Source organism: Mustelus asterias, chromosome 1 (genome assembly GCF_964213995.1).
Source record: "Mustelus asterias chromosome 1, sMusAst1.hap1.1, whole genome shotgun sequence".
NCBI classification, from domain to species: Eukaryota; Metazoa; Chordata; class Chondrichthyes; order Carcharhiniformes; family Triakidae; genus Mustelus; species Mustelus asterias.
The window spans coordinates 186,480,776-186,502,959 of record NC_135801.1 but is presented as its reverse complement, the minus strand read 5'-3'; positions in this window follow the sequence as shown (position 1 = coordinate 186,502,959).

Sequence of the window (22,184 nt, the reverse complement as noted above, 5' to 3'; positions counted from 1 at the left end):
TGAAACCTGTCAGGGAATTTCTCGGGGTATCCCCCTGGGGAGTCTTGTATTCAGTTGATCACAGCAAACACAAAGACTTGCGAAAGAAAGTATGCAGTTAAAGAGGTTTTATTTCACCAACACATATTGGGAGAGAGATGGTCAGAGCATTCTAACCTCTCTTTGACGTTACATCACATGAGCACAACTGATATACATTTCTGAAGATTTGATTTCGCCCCCCCCTCCCCCCCCGACCTGTCATCCAAACTGGATGGTCCAATTACATTAATACACTTTGGGCGGAATTTTACTGGCACGTCCATCCAAGGTTCGCATGATCTCACCTGAGGCCAACGGAAAATGTCGTTCTCCGAGCCTCGCTCGCCCCCGGAATCGGGGTGGGTATGCCAGTAAAATCCGGGCTTTATTTACTTCAGCCAACAGCACTTTATCATCCATTTGGAATTCATTGGTCAACCGAACCCATGGACTTTTTCCCCCATTGCCTAGTAACTTCACCTACGCAAATCCGGTAGGTTCCAGGGTTGCTCCTAACACCTGCAGTCCTGAGAACAATAGGGGAGGCATTGTCCCTGTCTGTTCTCCTGCTGCCTTATCAGTGGAGGCTGCGTCGCAGCTATTCATTACAGCTAGCAGCTGAATCTTTCTATTCATTTCAGTAACCTTGGTAATGTAGCCCCCTGGCCTGCCCCTGATAATAGGGTATATGCCCTTTGCTTCATTGTTCCAAAAGCATGCGGTCTGTCTAATTAAACCTATTTCCCATTATGCCAAGAGATAAACTGTTTGTTGGCCAAAGCTCTCAAGAAAATACAAAAATACAGCTTTAATCTGTAATACTTGTTCAAAAATGATTATCTATGTGTTTATACAGACAATACCTTGGTATAGCATTTAAGTGAGGCACATTGTGATACCTTTAATATATATATATGGCACACTGTGGTCCCCATTTTAAACTAATCTACTTTGTTTTAATAGTCTCAAAGTAGGAGTTTCTGTATCATAAGACCATAATACCATAAGACATAGGAGCAGAATTAGGCCACTCGGCCCATTGAGTCTGCTCCGCCATTCAATCATGGCTGATTTTTTTCCCATCCTCATTTTCCTGCCTTTTCCCCATACCCCTGATCCCCTTATTAATCAAGAACCTATCTATCTCTGTCTTAAAGACATCCCTCACTACAAAACCATTCTTGATTGTTGGAAAAACCCATCTGGTTCACTCATGTCCTTTAGGGAGGGAAATCTGCCATCTTTACCTGGTCTGGCCTCCATGTGACTCCAGAGCCACAGCAATGTGGTTGACTCTCAACTGCCCTCGGGCAACTAGGAATGGGCAATAAATGCTGGCCAGCCAGCGACGCCCATGTCCCACGAATGAATAATAAAAAGAGGTGAAAGGTCACAGGAGCTTTTTTGGTAGTCAACTGATGATGATATATCTCCTCATCAAAGCCTTGCTATAGCTTTCTCAAGTGAAACCTCAGTGAGTAGAACTCTCACCTCTGAGTAAGAAAGTGGTCAGTTCATGTTCCACTTCAGGGAGCTGACACGAGGGAGTACTGCACTGTCGGACGTACTGGCTGTTTGTGGAAGTTTGCTGCGTGCGTGGTTGGCCATCCTGTTTCCTCCAGTGACTGCACTTCAAAACTATTTAGAATCCTACAGTGCAGAAGGAGGCCTTTCGGCCCATTGAGTCTGCACTGACCACAATCCCATCCAGGCCCTACCCTCATAATCCCACTTATCTACCCTACAAATCCCCCTGACACAAAGAGGCAATTTAGCATGGCCAGTCAACCTAACCTGCACATATTTGGAGCATGGGAGGAAAGCAGAGCACCTGGAGGAAACCCACGCAGACACGGGGAGAACGTGCAAACTCCACACAGTTAGTCACCTGAGGCTGGAATTGAACCTGGGTCCCAGGCGCTGTGAGGCAGCAGTGCTAACCACTGTGCCACCGTGCTGCCCAATGACTTCGATGGCTATAAAGCCATCCTGAGACTATGAAAGGAGTTTAATAAATAAAAACCTTTCTTTCTCTAGGGTCTTTGAGGATATCTCTTCATTGGGCAGGACCAACATTCATTGCCTGCATCCAGTTACCTGGATTATTCATCTTGTTATTCTTTGCAGTTCTGTTTCATATTTATTCTCCCCATTCCCATGTTTCCCACCCCTTGGAGTCATTCGCAAACTTAGAAACTGTGGGCGGGATTTTATGACCTCGCTCGAGACTGGAAATTCCCGCCTGAGGTCAACGGACATTTCCGTTGTCCGCCCCTTGCCCGCTCCGATTCCATGGCGGGCGGGGCAGTAGAATTCCGGCGTGTGCGTTTGATTTCAAAGTCCAAAACTTTGATATGAATCATGAGCCACAGTGGTCTCGATGCAGTTCCTTGTGCGACCTTGCTTTCCATATTCTACCACTTTGATAACTACTCTTTAGTCCTACTCTCCACTTTCTGTTCTACACGCCACCTCCACCCCCCCTCCACCGAAACAAAAACAGAAAATGTTGGAAAATCTCAGCAGATCTGACAGCATCTGTGGAGAGAGAATAGAGCCAACGTTTCGAGTCTGGGTGACCCTTCGTCAGATATTGTCTTGAAGTCAGGCTGGGATATCGGGAAGCTTTTCTCTTCTATACAGAGGAGATTAGAAATCATAGAACATAGAACATAGAACAGTACAGCACAGAACAGGCCCTTCGGCCCACGATGTTGTACCGAGCTTTATCTGAAACCAAGATCAAGCTATCCCACTCCCTATCAGCCTGGTGTGCTCCATGTGCCTATCCAATAACCGCTTAAATGTTCCTAAAGTGTCTGACTCCACTATCACTGCAGGCAGTCCATTCCACACCCCAACCACTCTCTGCGTAAAGAACCTACCCCTGATATCTTTCCTGTATCTCCCACCACGAACCCTATAGTTATGCCCCCTTGTAATAGCTCCATCCACCCGAGGAAATAGTCTTTGAACGTTCACTCTATCTATCCCCTTCATCATTTTATAAACCTCTATTACATCTCCCCTCAGCCTCCTCCTCTCCAGAGAGAACAGTCCTAGCTCCCTCAACCTTTCCTCATAAGACCTACCCTCCAAACCAGGCAGCATCCTGGTAAATCTCCTCTGCACTCTTTCCAGCGCTCATGTTGGTCATGATATAATTTCACAAAGTTAAATGGAAACCCTGTACCATCACTGAACTTTGGAACACCAACATTTCACCTCCCAGTTATATCCAGACCCACAAGCAATCTGGCGGCAGCAACTTCACCCACCCGACAAACACTTCAAAGTTTATGGAACTCACTGAAAACTCTTGAAATTTTCATAAGATATTGAAAGCAGTGGTGAGACGATCGGAATCCACTGTCATCTTCTTCTCTTGCTGTCATTGATTTTATAATCCTTGCAACCACGACACCGCAAGGTTATAATTGAAGAATCATGAGAAATTCTGGCTTTTCCTCCCACTCCTTACAATTTTCTCTCCTCCACGGTGCCTAATCACTCTCATCATAATCACAGCTCAGAAACAGGCCAGGCTGGCCGGCAGGCCCCTGTCAGCCTTTACTCTCCACAGTTATCTAAAAAGACAGCACCTCCAACGATGCGCCACTCCGTCATAACTCTTTGCCTTTCTCAACACTAAATACTGATGAGAAATATTCATTTAGGATCTCACCCATCTCTTGTAGGTCTGCAAATAGATGGCCTTGTTGATCCTTAAGAGGCTCTATTCTCTCTCTAGTTACTGTTTTGCCCTTCATGTATTTGTAGAAGCTCTTTGGATTCTCCTTTGCCTTATCAGGCAAAGCAATCTTGTGTCCCCTTTTGGCCCTCCTGATTTCTCTGTTAACTCTGACAAACTCCATACTCTATTCAAGGGATCCACTTGATCCCAGCTGCCTGTGCATGTCATATGCCTCCTTCTTCTTTTTGACCAGGGTCTCAATATCTCGAGTCTTTGCAATGTGGGAGGAAGCTGGAGGAAACCCACGCAGATACGGGGAGAATGTACAAACTCCACACAGACGGTGTCCCGAGGCTGAAATCGAACCCGGGGTCCCTGGTGCTATGAGGCAGCAGTGCTAACCACTGATGTGGCTTTGGAATGGCATGTCGGCTGGACCAGGTCAGGTTGGCAGATTTCCTCCCCTAAAGGACATGAGTGAACGGGATGGGTTTTTTTTATGACAAGCAAGTTCCACGGCAACCTTACTGAAACTATCTTTCAATTCCAGATTAAATTAATTAAGTAAATGAACTCAAATCGCCCAGTTAACTGTGATACAATTTCAACACATATCTTGGGACCATTAGTTCAGACCTTGGGGCGAATAGCTCTGCATCATAATTAAGATAACCGAATCTTGATGATCACAGATAAAATTCTACATCAAACGCACTTTAACTCAATGCATATGGATTCCCTCGGTGCCCATTAATCGATCAACCTCAGTCTTGTATATACTCTGCGGTAAAGAATTCCAAATGTATGAGAAGCATTAACATGCCAGTCATTTAACTGCGTTCAGCAGGGAATAAATACTTCATTAATTTTTAGTGTTCAGAGCCAATCAGGCCTAGTGGTAATTGGCAAAGTGTGGATAATTCTCTAAAGAGTCTCGGAACGTCAATTCATTGAAAAAATTCAATGGAGATTTATTGTAACGGTTTAAATTATTCTGAACACATAACATTGTGTTATAATTACAGGGGTGGGAGATTTGTGGGGGGGGGGGGGGGGGGCAGTGGGGGGGGCAGCAATTGCTTCAATTCAAAAAGGTACATGTTACTCAGGCTGCCGACTGGAGAGTAGGAATTGTTGAGAATTCCCCAGGCTTCTGATGTTCTGTTTTACACTTGGCAGATGGGCAAAAAGACGAACAAACAGAAATGAAGCCCCCCCCTGCCCCATCAACCTCCTCCGAGGAGTATGACTGCTTTATTAACATTTGACAAGCACAGGGACAGGACAATACTCATTCAGTTTGAAATCATGTTGTTCAACATCTTGGGTTCACTGTTTTAGCTAAACTGCGAGGGGCAGATGTCATGAACCGTGCGGATGTTATCCGCGAGGGCTGTCTCAACTTGAAACACCGGTTTGTGGTGGCGTTTAGTTTGGTTTTGGAATGTGTGAGCAGTGAAACCACCCAGTGAGAAGACCAGCCCAGACGTCGTGTAACAATCACTGAAGACTATTTGTTAAATGAAAGAAAAGACAAATACACGCGAACAGGACTATAATATGCTACGTCAATTAAATATTGACAAAGACTATTTCCTCGGGTGGATGGAGCTATTACAAGGGGGCATAACTATAGGGTTCGTGGTGGGAGATACAGAAAGGATATCAGAGGTAGGTTCTTTACGCAGAGAGTGGTTGGGGTGTGGAATGGACTGCCTGCAGTGATAGTGGAGTCAGACACTTTAGGAACATTTAAGCGGTTATTGGATAGGCACATGGAGCACACCAGGATAATAGGGAGTGGGATAGCTTGATCTTGGTTTCAGATAAAGCTCGGCACAACATCGTGGGCCGAAGGGCCTGTTCTGTGCTGTACTGTTCTATATAGAATTATAGAATCATACAGCTCAGAAGAGGCCTGTTGGCCCATCGAGTCTGCACCAGCACATCAGAAACACCTGAACTCCCACCTAATCCCATTTACCTGCACTTGGCCCATAGCCCTGAATGTTATGATGTGCCAAGTGCTCATCCAGGTACTTTTTAAAGGATGTGGGGCAACCCACCTCCACCACCCTCCCAGGCATTCCAGGTCATCACCACCCTCTGGGTAAAAAAGCCTTTCCTCACATCCCCCTTAAACCTCCCACCCCTCACCTTGAACCCATGTCCCCTTGTAACTGACCCTTCAACTAAGGGGAACAGCTGCTCCTTATCCACTCTGCCCATGTCTCTCATAATCTTGTACACCTCGATCAGGTCGCCCCCCGAGTCTTCTCTGCTCCAACAAAAACAACCCAAACCGATCCAACCTCTCTTCATAACTTAAATGTTCCATCTCAGGCAGCAACATGGTGAATCTCCACTGCACCCCCTCCTTCCGATAATGTGGCGACCAGAACTCCACGCAGTACTCCAGCTGTGGCCTCACCAAAGTTTTAGAAAACTCCAACATAATTTCTCTGCTTTTGTAATCTATGCCTCGATTGATAAAGGCAAGTGTCCCATATGCCTTTTTCATCACCCTACTAACATACCCTTCCGCTTTCAGAGATCCATGGACAAACATGCCAAGGTCCTTTTGTTCCACAGAACTTCCTAGTGTCCTACCATTCATTGAATACTTTCTTGTCAAATTACTCCTTCCAAGGTGTATCACCTCACACTTTTCAGGGTTAAATTCCATCTGCCACTTATCTGTCCATTTGACCATTCCGTCTATATCTTCTTGTAGCCCAAGACACTCCGCTTCACTGTTAACCACCTGTCCAATCATTGTGTCGTCCGCAAACTTACTAATCTTATCCCCCCACGTAGTCATCTATGTCATTTATAAAAATGATGAATAATAGGGGGCCCAGCACAGATCCCTGTGGAACGCCACTGGACACTGGCTTCCGGTCACTAAAGCAGCCTCCTGTCATCAGCCTCTGCCTCCTACAAATGAGACAATTTTGAATCCACTTTATCAAATTACCCTGTATCCCATGTGAATTTACCTTTTATACAAGTCTCCCGTATGGGAGCTTGTCAAAGTCTTTGCTGAAATCCATATGAATTATTAATCACACACACAGTTTATATAGAAATTCAAAATACATTTCTGTGAAACCTGAACTCCTTAAGTCTTCCCTTTCCCAAACAACATCCAAACTAAAAAAATCTATAAGTCAAATTCAGTTTACAGTTAACACACAATGCAAAGCGGACAGTTGCACCTGGGAAATGCCCTTTCCTGGCCCAGCGAAGATATTTAAACTGCCTTTGTGAAAGCCTTGCTTCACCTGAAAGGAGAGTTTGGGCTCTGGGACGGTGAGCAGGGAGGAGGTAAAGGGGCAGGTGTTGCACCTCCTGCGATTGCATGGGAATTGCACAGTGACTAGTGGTGTGCCTCAGGGTCGGTGCTGGGACCACAAGTTTTCACAATATACATTAACGATTTGGAGGAAGGAACTGAAGGCACTGTTGCTAAGCTTGCAGATGATACAAAGATTATGTAGAGGGACAGGTAGTATTGAGGAAGTAGGGGGGCTGCAGAAGGACTTGGACAGGTTAGGAGAATGGGCAAAGAAGTGGCAGATGGAATACAATGTGAGAAAGTGTGAGGTTATGCACTTTGGAAGGAGGAATGGAGGCATAGACTATTTTCTAAATGGGAAAATACTTAGGAAATCAGAATCACAAAGGGACTTGGGAGTCATTGTTCAAGATTCTGTGAAGGTTAACGTGCAGATTCAGTCGGCAGTTAGGAAGGCAAATGCAATGTTAGCATTCATGTTGAGAGGGCTAGAATACAAGAGCAGGGATGTACTTCTGAGGCTGTATAAGGATCTGGTCAGACCCCATTTGGAGGATTGTGAGCAGTTTTGGGCCCTGTATCTAAGGAAGGATGTGCTGGCCTTGGAAAGGGTCCAGAGGAGGTTCACAAGAATGATCCCTGGAATGAAGAGCTTGTCGTATAAAGAACGGTTGAGGACTCTGGGTCTTTACTCGTTGGAGTTTAGAAGGATGAGGGGGGATCTTATTGAAACTTACATGATACTGCGAGGCCTGGATAGAGTGGACGTGGAGAGGATCTTTCCACTAGTAGGAAAAACTAGAACCAGAGGGTACAACCTCAGACTGAGGGACGATCCTTTAAAACAGAGATGAGGAGAAATTTCTTCAGCCAGAGAGTGGTGAATCTGTGGAACTCTTTGCCTCAGAAGGCTGTGGAGGCCGGGTCATTGAGTGTCTTTAAGAACAAAGAACAAAGAACAATACAGCACAGGAACAGGCTCTTCGGCCCTCCAAGCCCGCGCCGCTCCCTGGTCCAATCTAGACCATTCTTTTGTATCCCTCCATTCCCACTCCGTTCATATGGTTATCTAGATAAGTCTTAAATGTTCCCAGTGTGTCTGCCTCCACCACCTTGCCCGGCAGCGCATTCCAGGCCCCCACCACCCTCTGTGTAAAAAACATCCTTCTGATATCCGTGTTAAACCTCCCCCCCCTCACTTGAACCTATGACCCCTCGTGAACGTCACCACCGACCTGGGAAAAAGCTTCCCACCGTTCACCCTATCTATGCCTTTCATAATTCTATACACCTCATCCTCCGTCTTTCCAGTGAGAACAACCCCAGTTTACCCAATCTCTCCTCATAACTAAGCCCCTCCATACCAGGCAACATCCTGGTAAACCTCCTCTGCACTCTCTCTAAAGCCTCCACGTCCTTCTGGTAGTGTGGTGACCAGAACTGGGCGCAGTATTCCAAATGCAGCCGAACCAACGTTCTATACAACTGCAACATCAGACCCCAACTTTTATACTCTATGCCCCGTCCTATAAAGGCAAGCATGCCATATGCCTTCTTCACTACCTTCTTCACCTGTGACGTCACCTTCAAGGACCTGTGGACTTGCACACCCAGGTCCCTCTGCGTGTATACACCCTTTATGGTTCTGCCATTTATGGTATAGCTCCCCCCTACGTTTAAGACAGAAAAAGATAGGTTCTTGATTAATAAGTGGATCAGGGGTTAAGAGGAAAAGGCAGGAGAATGGGGATGAGAAAAATATCAGGCATGATTGAATGGCGGAGCAGACTCGATGGGCCGAGTGGCCTAATTCTGCTCCTATGACTTATGGTCTTATGGAAGGTGCTGGGGCCAGTGGTTGAGGTGTTGGGTGTAATGGAGGAGTAGACCAGGGTGTCCAGGAGGGAACGGCCCCTGCAGAATGCTGACGGGGGAGTGAGCAGAAGATGTATTGGGTGGTGGCATCATGCTGCAGTTGGTGGAAATGATGGGGGATGATCCTTTGAATGTGGAGGCTGGAGAGGTGAAAAGTGAGGACAAACGGGACCCTATCCGGGTTCTGGGAGGGAGGGGAAGGTGTGAGAGCAGTGCCCTGGGGGATGGGTAGGACATGGTTAAGAACCTTGTCACCACAGTGGGTGGAAAACCACAGTTAAGGAAGAAGGAGGACATATCAGCAGCGCCATTTTGGAAGGTGGCATCATCGGAACTTATGCAGTGGAGGCGAAGGAACTGAGAGAATGGAATGGAGTCCTTACAGGACGGGGGGTGTGAAAAGCTGTAGTCAAGGCAGCTGTGGGAGTCAGTGCCTTATATGACTTGATGTCAAATTTTGCTTTGCTTTGGAAGGCTCCAGAAAAACACTGAAAAGTTTTGCTGTGTTAGCCACACTGTATAATTACAAAGTCTGTTGTTTTGTCAATGTTTCACTAAGGTTTCACCCTGGGGAAATAAAAACTAATTCTACTTTATTCCCGGTGAGTGTAGAGATTTAGGCTGTGAAATTCCGGGGGAGTTTATTCAGTCTCAGCCTGTAAGATCAGCAGAACTCCCAGTTGCACAGCAGAAATGGTTAAAAATAGTCTTACCTGCCCATGCCAGGAATTCAGGTACAAATGGGAAATGGAGAATGTCTACATGCAGGACAAAGCTTGATTGGCACCCCATCTCTTCGCCCTATCTGTAACTGCAACATTATATTCTACACTCTCTCCTTTCCTTCTCCCTTTGTACTTTATGAATGGTATATTTTGCTTGTATAGTGCATAAGAAGCAATATCTTTTACTGTATCTCAATATCTGGGATGGAACGGTAGCACAGTGGTTAGCACTGCTGCCTCACAGCGCCAGGGACCCAGGTTCAATTCCGGCCTCTGGTGACTGTCTGTGTGGAGTCTGCACATTCTCCCCGAGTCTGGTGGGTTTCCTCCGGGTGCTCCGGTTTCCTCCCACAGTCCAAAGATGTGCGGGTTAGGTGGATTGGCCATGCTAAATTGACCCTAGCATCAGGGGATTAGCAGGGTAAATATGTGGGGTTATGGGACGAGGGCCTGGATGGAATTGTGGTCGGTGCAGACTTGCTGGGCCCTCCTTTTGCACTGTAGGGATTCTATGATTCTATGTGACAATAAATAAATCAAATCAAATCCACAAATGTTCACTCCCACCACCACCGATGCACAGTGGCAGTATCTACAAGATGTACTGCAGCAAATCGCCAAGTCTCCGACAACAGCACCTTCCAAACACATCACTGCTACCATCTAGGAGCAGTTGCCTGGGAAAACCACCGCCTGCAAACCACTGACTTGGAACAATATCGCTGTTCCTTCACTCTCGCTGGATCATAATCCTGGAACTCCCTCCCAAACAGTGCTGTGGGTGTACCTACATCACATGGACTGCAGTGGTTCTTGACAGCAGTTTATCATCAAGGGCAGTTAAGAATGGGCAATAAAAATGCTGGGGGATCTTACATAGAAACATAGAAAACTACAGCACAAAACAGGCCCTTCGGCCCCACAAGTTGTGCCGAACATATCCCTACCTTTTAGGCCTACCTATAACCCTCCATCCTATTAAGTCCCATGTACTCATCCAGGAGTCTCTTAAAAGACCCTATTGAGTTTGCCTCCACCACCACTGATGGCAGCCGATTCCACTCGCCCACCACCCTCTGTGTGAAAAACTTACCCCTGACATCTCCCCTGTACCTACCCCCCAGCACCTTAAACCTGTGTCCTCTCGTAGCAGCCCTTTCCACCCTGGGAAAAAGCCTGAGAGTCCACCCAATCTATGCCTCTCAGCATCTTATATACCTCTATTAGGTCTCCTCTCATCTTACGTCTCTCCAAGGAGAAAAGACCGAGCTCCCTCAGCCTATCCTCATAAGGCATGCCACTCATTCCAGGCAACATCCTTGTAAATCTCCTCTGCACCCTTTCAATCTTTTCCACATCCTTCCTGTAATGAGGCGACCAGAACTGAGCACAGTACTCCAAGTGGGGTCTGACGAGGGTCTTATATAGCTGCATCATTATCCCCGGACTCCTAAACTCAATCCCTCGATTGATAAAGGCCAGCACACCATACGCCTTCTTAACCACCTCCTCCACCTGCGGGGCCGATTTTAGAGTCCTAAGGACCCGGACCCCAAGGTCCTTCTGATCCTCTACCGTACTAAGAGTCTTTCCCTTTATATTGTACTCCTTCATCCCATTTGACCTGCCAAAATGGACCACTACGCATTTATCTGGGTTGAAGTCCATCTGCCACTTCTCTGCCCAGTCTTGCATCCTACTATGTCCCTCTGTAACTTCTGACATCCCTCCAGACTATCCACAACCCCACCAACCTTCGTGTCGTCGGCAAACTTACCGACCCATCCCTCCACTTCCTCATCCAGGTCATTTATGAAAATGACAAACAGCATGGGTCCCAGAACAGATCCCTGGGGCACACCACTGGTGACTGACCTCCAATTAGAAAAAGACCCATCTATACCCACTCTCTGCCTCCTTTGGGCAAGCCAGTTCTGGATCCACAGGGCAGCAGCCCCTTGGATCCCATGCCCTCTCACTTTTTCGAGAAGCCTTGCATGGGGCATCTTGTGGCGCAGTGTGTAGCATCCCTGCCTCTGAACCAGGTGCCCTGGGTTTGAGTCCCACCCCAGGTCAAGATGGCCAAGGAAGGTGCATTCATGACCCGGGCAAACAGGTTGACTGTGTTGATCTGCAAATCCTTCCAAACATACTAATGGCTGGGGTTAAGAGCCATGCTCGATGTGAAGTGGTGCCCCTCAAACTGTAAGCCTCTGGTGACAGGCTAGAGACCTGCTCTGGGAATTACAAGCTATGGAAACAGATGAAATTCTGCCTTGGTACACCATTCGAAGTGGGAAGAGATTTGGAATGAAAATGCTGGTCCAGCCAGTAATGTCCACATCCCATGAAAGAATTTTTTAAATTCTACCATTTAAGAGCTTCAATTAGATCCTAAACAAAAGAATTCCACAAGCACACATTAATTGTTCTTATTTCTAATAGAGCAGTGTCTACCTTATTCAACAAGGATTTGGGGAATTCTATGCGTAGCATGGTAATTTCATGGTTATTGTACTGAGCACTTTGTGACAATGGGTTCAATGGAATGTGATGCCATTAAATTCAGCGGCTTTGTAATTTCAGGACTGGAATCGGGACAAATGATTACTGAACCATGTTATCAAAATACAGCTTGTTCACTAATCTCCCTTCTCCAAGGGAAAAGGATCTGAAAATCCTACATACACATGAAATGTTCGACTCTTAGCGTCCTTGGGAGTGGCCAAGACAAAGCACTCAGAAGAGCAATCGCCCTGAAGATCAAAGAATTCATTCAGGAAATTGTACAAGTGTGTTAAGTCCTCTTAAATGGCCTTTTCTGCTTTATAGCATTCGTACATAAACTGAACAGGCCATTGGGATTTTAATATCACTCATTCTGCAACACTTCCAACCTACAATCAGCCAGTTTTCCAATATTATCCAATGGGCAGCATGGTGGTGCAGTGTAGGTGTTGTTGGCGAGGCCAGCATTTATTGCTGATTAGAGGAGGCCTGGTGGCACAGTGGTTAACACTGCTGCCTTACAGTGCCAGGGGCCTGGGTTCAATTCCCAACTTGGGTCCCTGCCTGTGCGGAGTCTACCCCGTGTCTGCGTGGGTTTCCTCCAGGTGCTCCAGGTTCCTCCCACAGTCCACAAGACTTGCTAGTTAGGTGGATTGGCCATGCTAAATTCTTCCTCAGTGTACCCGAACAGGCGTTGGATTGTGGTGACTAAGGGATTTTCACAGTAACTTCATTGCACTGTTAATGAAAGCCGACTTATGACACTAATAAGTTAACTTTATTATTGTCACAACAATGGATCATAGCCCAAATTACTTACAGATATATTGCACTTTTAAGTTAGCCATGTGTCCCTGAAAGGACACACAAGATAAATATGGCCGAGAATATAAATTCTGAGAAAGTACTTCAGTGGCTATCTGGAAATTTCTTATGTAGATTATACTCAATCCTGAGGGAGACAATGGAATGTCACACCTTGTTTCAGACAGAGACACTTCAAAGGACACTGCAATGCTATAACTCAGTGGCTCCCAAAGGGTGCGGCGCGCCACACTGGTGCGGCGAGAGAGGATGGCAAGTGCGGCAGGAAGATTCAAGGACAATCAAAGAAACATTTAAACATGGTTTAAACAAGCATTGTTTTATACTTTCTGGATGTCCCATGATCATATTATAAAGTAGCTGTCTTCTATGTTATGAATCAATCATGCTAGGAGTTTTGTTTTTGTTTTTGAATGTATTTCTTATCAATAAAAAATTTGGTGTGGCGCGAGCAAATTTTTATTCCGAACATGCAGCCCAGTGAAAAAACTTTGGGAACCACTGCTATAACTGAACTGTAATCACCTGCGGAGATAATGGAAGCTGATTATCATCTCAGCAGAAATCATCTCCTGTGAGTAATATCTTAGACTGTGGACATAATGTGAGTTGGAAGAAAGCAGGTTGTGGGCAGGATACATGTTTGTGTTTGCCCCTTCCATGCAAAAAAAGGGTTAAAAATCAACTACAACCCTGGTCTTTGTGTGCTAGTCTGGTGATCTAGTTTGACTGTGCTCGAGTGTGCTGTGAAGGTCATAGTTTAAGAACATCCCTGTGCTTGCAGATTAAAAAAAAGGTATTTTTCTCCCTCTAACCTATGCATCCCGGGACACTAAGGGGCAATTTAGCACGGCCAATGCACCTAACCCACACATCTTTGGACTGTGGGAGGAAACCGGAGCACCCGGTGGAAACCCACGCCGACACGGGGGAGAATGTGCAAACTCCACACAGGCAGTGACCCAAGCCAGGAGTCGAACCCAGGTTACAGACAGAAAAAAGTATTTCTCTCTCTGATTTCTGGAGACAAGTCACAAGTCAGCAATGCCGCAGTTAAGAAGGAAACAGGAAAACTCCCTTCAGCCAACCTGCAGAACCAAGAATCTCCAAGCTGTGAGGTAGCAGTGCTCACTGCCACCGTGCCGCTCATTAACTTACTCCCCAACACACCAGCCCCAAGGTGACAGGATTGGAGAGGGCGATTAGGGATGGATAAGAAAAATGCTGGCCTGGCCACTGATGCCCACAATGAATAAAACTAAACGGAGACTTCTGGCCAATACCGGGGCGGGGGGAGGTTTTCGGAATGGAGCCCTGACAGATTCCCTCCGATGGTCCATTTTCCCGAAGGTTGTCAGGCAGCAGGGTAAAGAATATACATACCATTAGTGGGCAAGTAATTCATCCTGATAAGAAATCAACTGACTGTTATTCTGAGCAAATTTTAAAAGTTTTGAGTTATTGGAGGGGATCCATTGACCCTCAATATTTTTCCAGTTGTTTTAGAGGTGAAGGTTCACGGGCGGCACGGTAGCACAGTGGTTATCACTGCTGCTTCACAGCTCCAGGGACCTGGGTTCGATTCTCGGCTTGGGTCACTGTCTGTGTGGAGTTTGCACATTCTCCTCATGTCTGCGTGGGTTTCCTTCGGGTGCTCCGGTTTCCTCCCACAGTCCAAAGATGTGCGGGTTAGGTTGATTGGCCATGGTAAAATTGCCCCTTAGTGTCCTGAGATGCGTAGGTTAGAGGGATTAGTGGGTAAAATATGTAGGGATATGGGAGTAGGGTCTGGGTGGGATTGTGGTCGGTGCAGACTCGATGGGCCGAATGGACTCTTTCTGTACTGTAGGGTTTCTATGACTTCTATGAGCAGATGGGTCGTGGCTGGAGGTGGAAGCCATTGGGAGCAGCATTGTTTCAATGCACAGAGGCGGTGGCGTAGTTAATCCAGGAACCCAGGGTAATGCTCTGGGGACCTGGGTTCGAATCCCGCCACGGCAGATGGTGAAATTAGAACATAGAACATTACAGCGCAGAACAGGCCCTTCGGCCCACGATGTTGCACCGACCAGTTAAAAAAAAACTGTGACCCTCCAACCTAAACCAATTTCTTTTCGTCCATGAACCTATCTTGTTTTCGCTGGAAAGGCGGCGGCTAAGAGGGGATCTTATTGAAACATATAAGATGATTAGAGGTTTAGATAGGGTGGATAGTGATAGCCTTTTTCCTCTGATGGAGAAATCCAGCACGAGGGGGCATGGCTTTAAATTGAGGGGGGGTAGTTATAGAACCGATGTCAGGGGTAGGTTCTTTACCCAGAGGGTGGTGAGGGATTGGAATGCCCTGCCAGCATCAGTAGTAAATGCGCCTAGTTTGGGGGCGTTTAAGAGATCCGTAGATAGGTTCATGGACGAAAAGAAATTGGTTTAGGTTGGAGGGTCACAGTTTTTTTTTTTAACTGGTCGGTGCAACATCGTGGGCCGAAGGGCCTGTTCTGCGCTGTAATGTTCTATGTTCTATGTTCTATGTTCTATCTACGGATCTCTTAAACGCCCCCAAACTAGGCGCATTTACTACTGATGCTGGCAGGGCATTCCAATCCCTCACCACCCTCTGGGTAAAGAACCTACCCCTGACATCGGTTCTATAACTACCCCCCCTCAATTTAAAGCCATGCCCCCTCGTGCTGGATTTCTCCATCAGAGGAAAAAGGCTATCACTATCCACCCTATCTAAACCTCTAATCATCTTATATGTTTCAATAAGATCCCCTCTTAGCCGCCGCCTTTCCAGCGAAAACAATCCCAAATCCCTCAGCCTCTCCTCATAGGATCTCCCCTCCATACCAGGCAACATCCTGGTAAACCTCCTCTGCACCCTCTCCAAAGCCTCCACATCCTTCCTGTAATGTGGGGACCAGAACTGCACACAGTACTCCAAGTGCGGCCGCACCAGAGTTGTGTACAGTTGCAACATAACGCTACGACTCCTAAATTCAATCCCCCTACCAATAAACGCCAAGACACCATATGCCTTCTTAACAACCTTATCTACTTGATTCCCAACTTTCAGGGGTCTATGCACACATACACCTAGATCCCTCTGCTCCTCCACACTATTCAAAGTCCTCCCGTTAGCCCTATACTCAACACATCTGTTATTCCTACCAAAGTGAATTACCTCACACTTCTCCACATTAAACTCCATCCGCCACCTCTCGGCCCAACTTTGCAACCTGTCTAAGTCTTCCTGCAAACTACGACACCCTTCCTCACTGTCTACCACACCACCGACTTTGGTGTCATCAGCAAATTTGCTAATCCACCCAACTATACCCTCATCCAGATCATTAATAAATATTACAAACAGCAGTGGCCCCAAAACAGATCCCTGAGGTACACCACTTGTAACCGCACTCCATGATGAATATTTACTATCAACCACCACCCTCTGTTTCCTATCCGCTAGCCAATTCCTGATCCAATTTCCTAGATCACCCCCAATCCCATACATCTGCATTTTCTGCAGAAGCCTACCATGGTGAACCTTATCAAACGCCTTACTAAAATCCATATATACCACGTCCACTGCCTTGCCCCCATCCACCTCCTTGGTCACTTTCTCAAAAAAACTCAATAAGGTTAGTAAGGCACGACCTACCTGCCACAAAACCATGCTGACTATCACCTATCAATTCATTACTCTCCAAATAACTATAAATCCTATCCCTTATAATTTTTTCCAACATCTTGCCGACAACAGAAGTGAGACTCACCGGTCTATAATTCCCGGGGAAGTCTCTGTTCCCCTTCTTAAACAATGGGACAACATTCGCTAACCTCCAATCTTCTGGTACTATACCAGAGGCCAACGACGACCTGAAGATCAGAGCCAGAGGCTCTGCAATCACTTCTCTTGCCTCCCAGAGAATCCTTGGATAAATCCCATCCGGACCAGGGGATTTATCTATTTTCAGACCCTCCAGAATATCCTGCACATCCTCCTTATCAACTGTAATACTGTCTATTCTACTCCCTTGCAACCCAGTGTCCTCCTCAGCTATATTCATGTCCCCTTGCGTGAACACCGAAGAGAAATATTGGTTCAATGCTTCACCAATCTCCTCCGGTTCCACACATAACTTCCCTCTGCCATCTATAACTGGCCCTAAACTTGAATTTAGTAAAAAATATCTAGAATTAAGAATCTACTGATGACCGTGAAACCATTGTCATAAGTTCGTGAGACTTATTGATTGTCAGGAAAACCTGTCTGTTTCGTCCAGGCTCGAAATGTTGGCTCTATTCTCTCTCCACAGACGCTGTCAGACCTGCTGAGATTTTTCCAGCATTTTCTGTTTTTGTATCAGATTCCAGCATCCACAGTATTTTCCTTTTACTGTCTGGTTCACTGATGTCCTTTAGGGAAGGAAATCTTCTGTCCATACCTGGTCTGGTCTAAACCTGTTGGACTTTAACCTGGTGTTGTGAGACTTCTTACTGTGTTTACCCCAGTCCAACACCGGCATCTCCACATCATGGCTACATGTGACTCCAGAGCCACAGCAATGTGGATGACTGTTAAAATGCCCCCAGGGATGGGCAATAAATGTTGGACCAGGCAGCGATGCCCATCCCATGAACAAATAAATAAAGGGAACAGTGGGGCAAGAGGGAGCTGCTGTCGGGTGGACACACACGCCAAAGGCATGTTATGGGAAGGGCCGCTACATGGACTATAAAATTTGTCAATTCATGTTGCAGCCGTGTAGAACTTTAGTTCGGGCAACTCTTGGAATATTAAATCATAGAAAGAAATCATAGAAACCCTACAGTGCAGAAGGAGGCCATTCGGCCCATCGAGTCTGCACCGACCACAATCCCACCCAGGCCCTACCCCCACATATTTACCCGCTAATCCCTCTAACCTACGCGTCCCAGGACTCGAAGGGGCAATTTTTTTTTAACCTGGCCAATCAACCTAACCCGCACATCTTTGGACTGTGGGAGGAAACTGGAGCACCCGGAGGAAACCCACGCAGACACGAGGCTCAATTGATTACGTACAGCTCTGGTTGCCACAATATAAAGACTGACAAATCCCCAGGGCCTGATGGAATCTATCCAAGGCTGCTCAGGGAGACGAGAGATGAAATCGTTGGGCCTCTGACGCAAATCTTTGTCTCGTCACTGGGCGCAGGTGAGGTCCCAGAGGATTGGAGGATAGCCAATGTGGTCCCGTTATTTAAGAAGGGTAGGAAGGATAACCCGGGTAATTATAGGCCGGTGAGCTTGACGTCCGTGGTGGGGAAGTTGTTGGAGAAGATTCTTAGAGATAGGATGTATGCGCATTTAGAAAGGAATAAACTCATTAACGATAGTCAACATGGTTTTGTGAGAGGGAGGTCATGCCTCACTAACCTGGTGGTGTTTTTTGAAGAAGTGACCAAAATGGTTGACGAAGGAAGGGCCGTGGATGTTGTCTATATGGACTTTAGTAAAGCGTTTGACAAAGTCCCTCATGGTAGGCTAGTGAAAAAGGTTGGATCCCATGGGATAAAGGGGGAGGTGGCTAGATGGGTGGAGAACTGGCTTGGTCATAGAAGACAGAGGGTGGTAGTGGAAGGGTCTTTTTCCGGCTGGAGGCCTGTGACTAGTGGTGTACCGCAGGGCTCTGTATTGGGACCTCTGCTGTTTGTGATTTATATAAATGATCTGGAAGAAGGAGTAACTGGGGTGATCAGTAAGTTTGCGGACGACACAAAACTGGCAGGACTTGCAGATAGTGAGGAACATTGTCAGAGGCTACAGAAGGATATAGATAGGCTGGAAATTTGGGCAAGGAAATGGCAGATGGAGTTCAATCCTGATAAATGCGAAGTGATGCATTTTGGTGGGAATAATGTAGGGAGGAGCTACACGATAAATGGAAGAACCATAAAGGGTGTAGAGACGCAGAGGGACCTGGGTGTGCAAGTCCACAGATCTTTGAAGGTGACGTCACAGGTGGAGAAGGTGGTGAAGAAGGCATATGGCATGCTTGCCTTTATAGGACGGGGCATAGAGTATAAGAGTTGGGGTCTGATGTTGCAGATGTATAGAACGTTGGTTCGGCCGCATTTGGAATACTGCGTCCAGTTCTGGTCGCCACACTACCAGAAGGATGTGGAAGCTTTGGAGAGAGTACAGAGGAGGTTTACCAGGATGTTGCCTGGTATGGAGGGGCTTGGTTATGAGGAGAGATTGGGGAAACTGGGGTTGTTCGCCTTGGAAAGACGGAGGATGAGGGGAGACTTAATAGAGGTGTATAAAATTATGAAAGGCATAGATGGGGTGAACGGTGGAAAGCTTTTCCCCGGGTCGGTGGTGACGTTCACGAGGGGTCATAGGTTCAAGGTGAAGGGGGGGAGGTTTAACACAGATATCAGAAGGACATATTTCACACAGAGGGTCGTGGGGGCCTGGAATGTGTTGCCGGGCAAGGTGGTGGAGGCGGATACACTGGGAACGTTTAAGACTTATCTAGACAGCTATATGAACGGAGTGGGAATGGAGGGATACAAAAGAGTGGTCTAGTTTGGACCAGGGAGCGGCGCGGGCTAATTGTTCCTTGTTTCTCGTTTCAAGGCTTCATTCTATGATCATCTTGCTGGTGCCAGTACAGAGCGAGACTGCGGATAGTTGGGAACCTGTCTCGGGGGCAGGGAATTCATATGGTGTTCGTGGAAGTGGAAATGACTAGGGTTGGGAAGCATTTTCCGATCAGGGCCATTGTGATCTCCTGGACTCGTTTCGATCGCCTCAGGGGGTCGGAGAGGAATTTCCCAGATTTTTTTTCCCCATATTGGCCCTGGGGTTTTTCACTCTGGGTTTTCGCCTCTCCCTGGAGATCACATGGTCTGGAATGGGGGGGTGGGGGTGAGTTAATAGGTTGTAATGAACAAAGCATCGTAGCTGTGAGGGACAGCTCGGTGGATAGGATATTGGTATGTAGATAGGCTGGAAAATTGGGCGGGGATCCTGGATTCAGGATTCAATCCTGGACCGGGGAGCGGCGTGGGCTTGGAGGGCCGAAGGGCCTGTTCCTGTGCTGTATTGTTCTTTGTTCTTTGTTCTTAATACCAGAAGGTATTGGAGGCTTTGGAGAGGGTGCAGAAGAGGTTTACCAGGATGCTGCCTGACTTGGAGGATATTTTTTTAAAGTTAAAGTTTATTAATTAATATCACAAGTAGACTTACATTAACACTGCACTGAAGTTACTGTGAAAATCCCCTCGTCACCACACTTTGGCACCTGTTCGGATACACTGAGGGAGAATTTAGCATGGTCAATGCACCCTAACCAGCACGTCTTTCGGACTGTGGGAGGAAACCGGAGCACCCGGAGGAAACCCACGCAGACACGGGGAGAATGTGCAAATTCTGCACAGACAGTGACCCAAGACAGGAATCAAACTGGGGTCCCTGGCGCCGTGAGGCAGCAGTGCTAACCACTGAAACCACCATGCTGCCCACACTAATGGCTATGGTATTAGCTATGAGGAGAGATTGGACACACTAGGTATGTTTTCACTTGAACATCGGAGGCTGAGGGGCGATTTGATACAAGTTTATAGGCTTATGAGAAGCAGGGATAGAATGGATAGCCGGAGTTTTTTTCCCAGAGTAGAATTCAAAGCTTATTATTTTTATGTGACTAAACTTACATCCGACCACTCTGCAGTATTGAGCCACTGCAGGGAAATCCTGGGCAGCTCAATATTAGGGTAATTAAAGCACTTGACTTTCACCTTGTCGCTTTAATGAACTCGAGTCCACATTAAACAGGATCATTGTTTGAATCCTCAATAAGTGCATTTGTTGATGCATGGACGCAGAGTAAGCCATCTCCAGTGGTTTTGGTCTGAGTGACTGGAGTTGTTATTAATTATTAAGTATTATGGAGACAGGGGGGCCCCTGTGGAGGTGATTCTTCGTGGATGTACTTTATCTGTGATACTCTATTATAAATCAGGCTTTGAGTACACAAGGAGTGAATCCCTTGTCTCCAAACTGGCGTGTGTCCAACATCTTCCTTTTTATAGAATTTTCTCTCCATTCTGAAAAGCGCCAACCCCTTTGCGACAGTATTGTCATGAGAATTTCCGCTTACTCTGCTCTACATTACCCAAGTAGCTCTTACTCATGTGCAACTGAAATGGTAGATTTTGATTTTAACTCGGAGCGAGAGGGGGTTCCAGAATGCTGAGAGCCCCCCTGGCATTGCCGGTTACTTTGACTCCAGGCAGTTACGAATATTTGAAGGACAAGTTGCCAGTCCTATCGCCTGCAGAACTGGGCGACCTGCCCAGGAGACCTGCATAATTTCTGGTTTGCTTCCCAATGGCCAAAAGCAGGGGATGCACCTTGTAATGCAAGGATGTCATCCCCACTTTCAGAGAACCTGACAGAACGGAGAAGGCCAGCATGCCTTTGCCAGCTCTCTGAATGAGCGATTCAATCGATCTTTGTTCCCTGCTCTTTTGTTAAAACCCTATAAATGCTCCCCCTTCAAGTTTTTGTCCCATTCTGTTATCCTGACAGCAGTTTACATCCCACTCCATGCGAACATGAAGTCCACACTGGACAGAAAACACACCACCACAAGTAGTCTTGAGACGAAACATCCCGAGGCCTTGTTCATCCTAGCCAAGGGGCATGGACAGGGTGGATAGGGAGCAGCTGTTCCCTTTAGTTGAAGGGTCAGTTTCAAGGGGACACAAGCTAAAAGTGAGGGGTGAGAGGTTTAGGGGGGATTTGAGGAAAAACCTTTTTACCCAGATGGTGGTGACGGTCTAGAATGTGCTGCCTGGGAGAGTTGTGGAGACGGGATGCCTCACATCCTTTAAAAAGTACCTGGATGAGTACATTCAAGGCTATGGGCCAAGTGCTGGCAAGTGGGATTAGGTGGGAAAGTCAGGACCTTTCATGCATTGGTGTGAACTCGATGGGCTGAAGGGCCTCTTCTGCACTGTAGTATTCTGTGATTCTGTGACTTCAATCAGGCCAAGCTCAAGAGCGTCCTACCAAGAAACCACCAACACATCTCCTGTACCACCAGAGGCCCAAACATCCTAGACCACTGCTACACAAACATCAAACATGCCTATCGCTCTATCGCCCGCCCACACTTTGGCAAATCAGACCACAAGGCTGTGCTCCTGCTCCCGGCTTACAAGCAAAAACTGAAGCGGGAGAA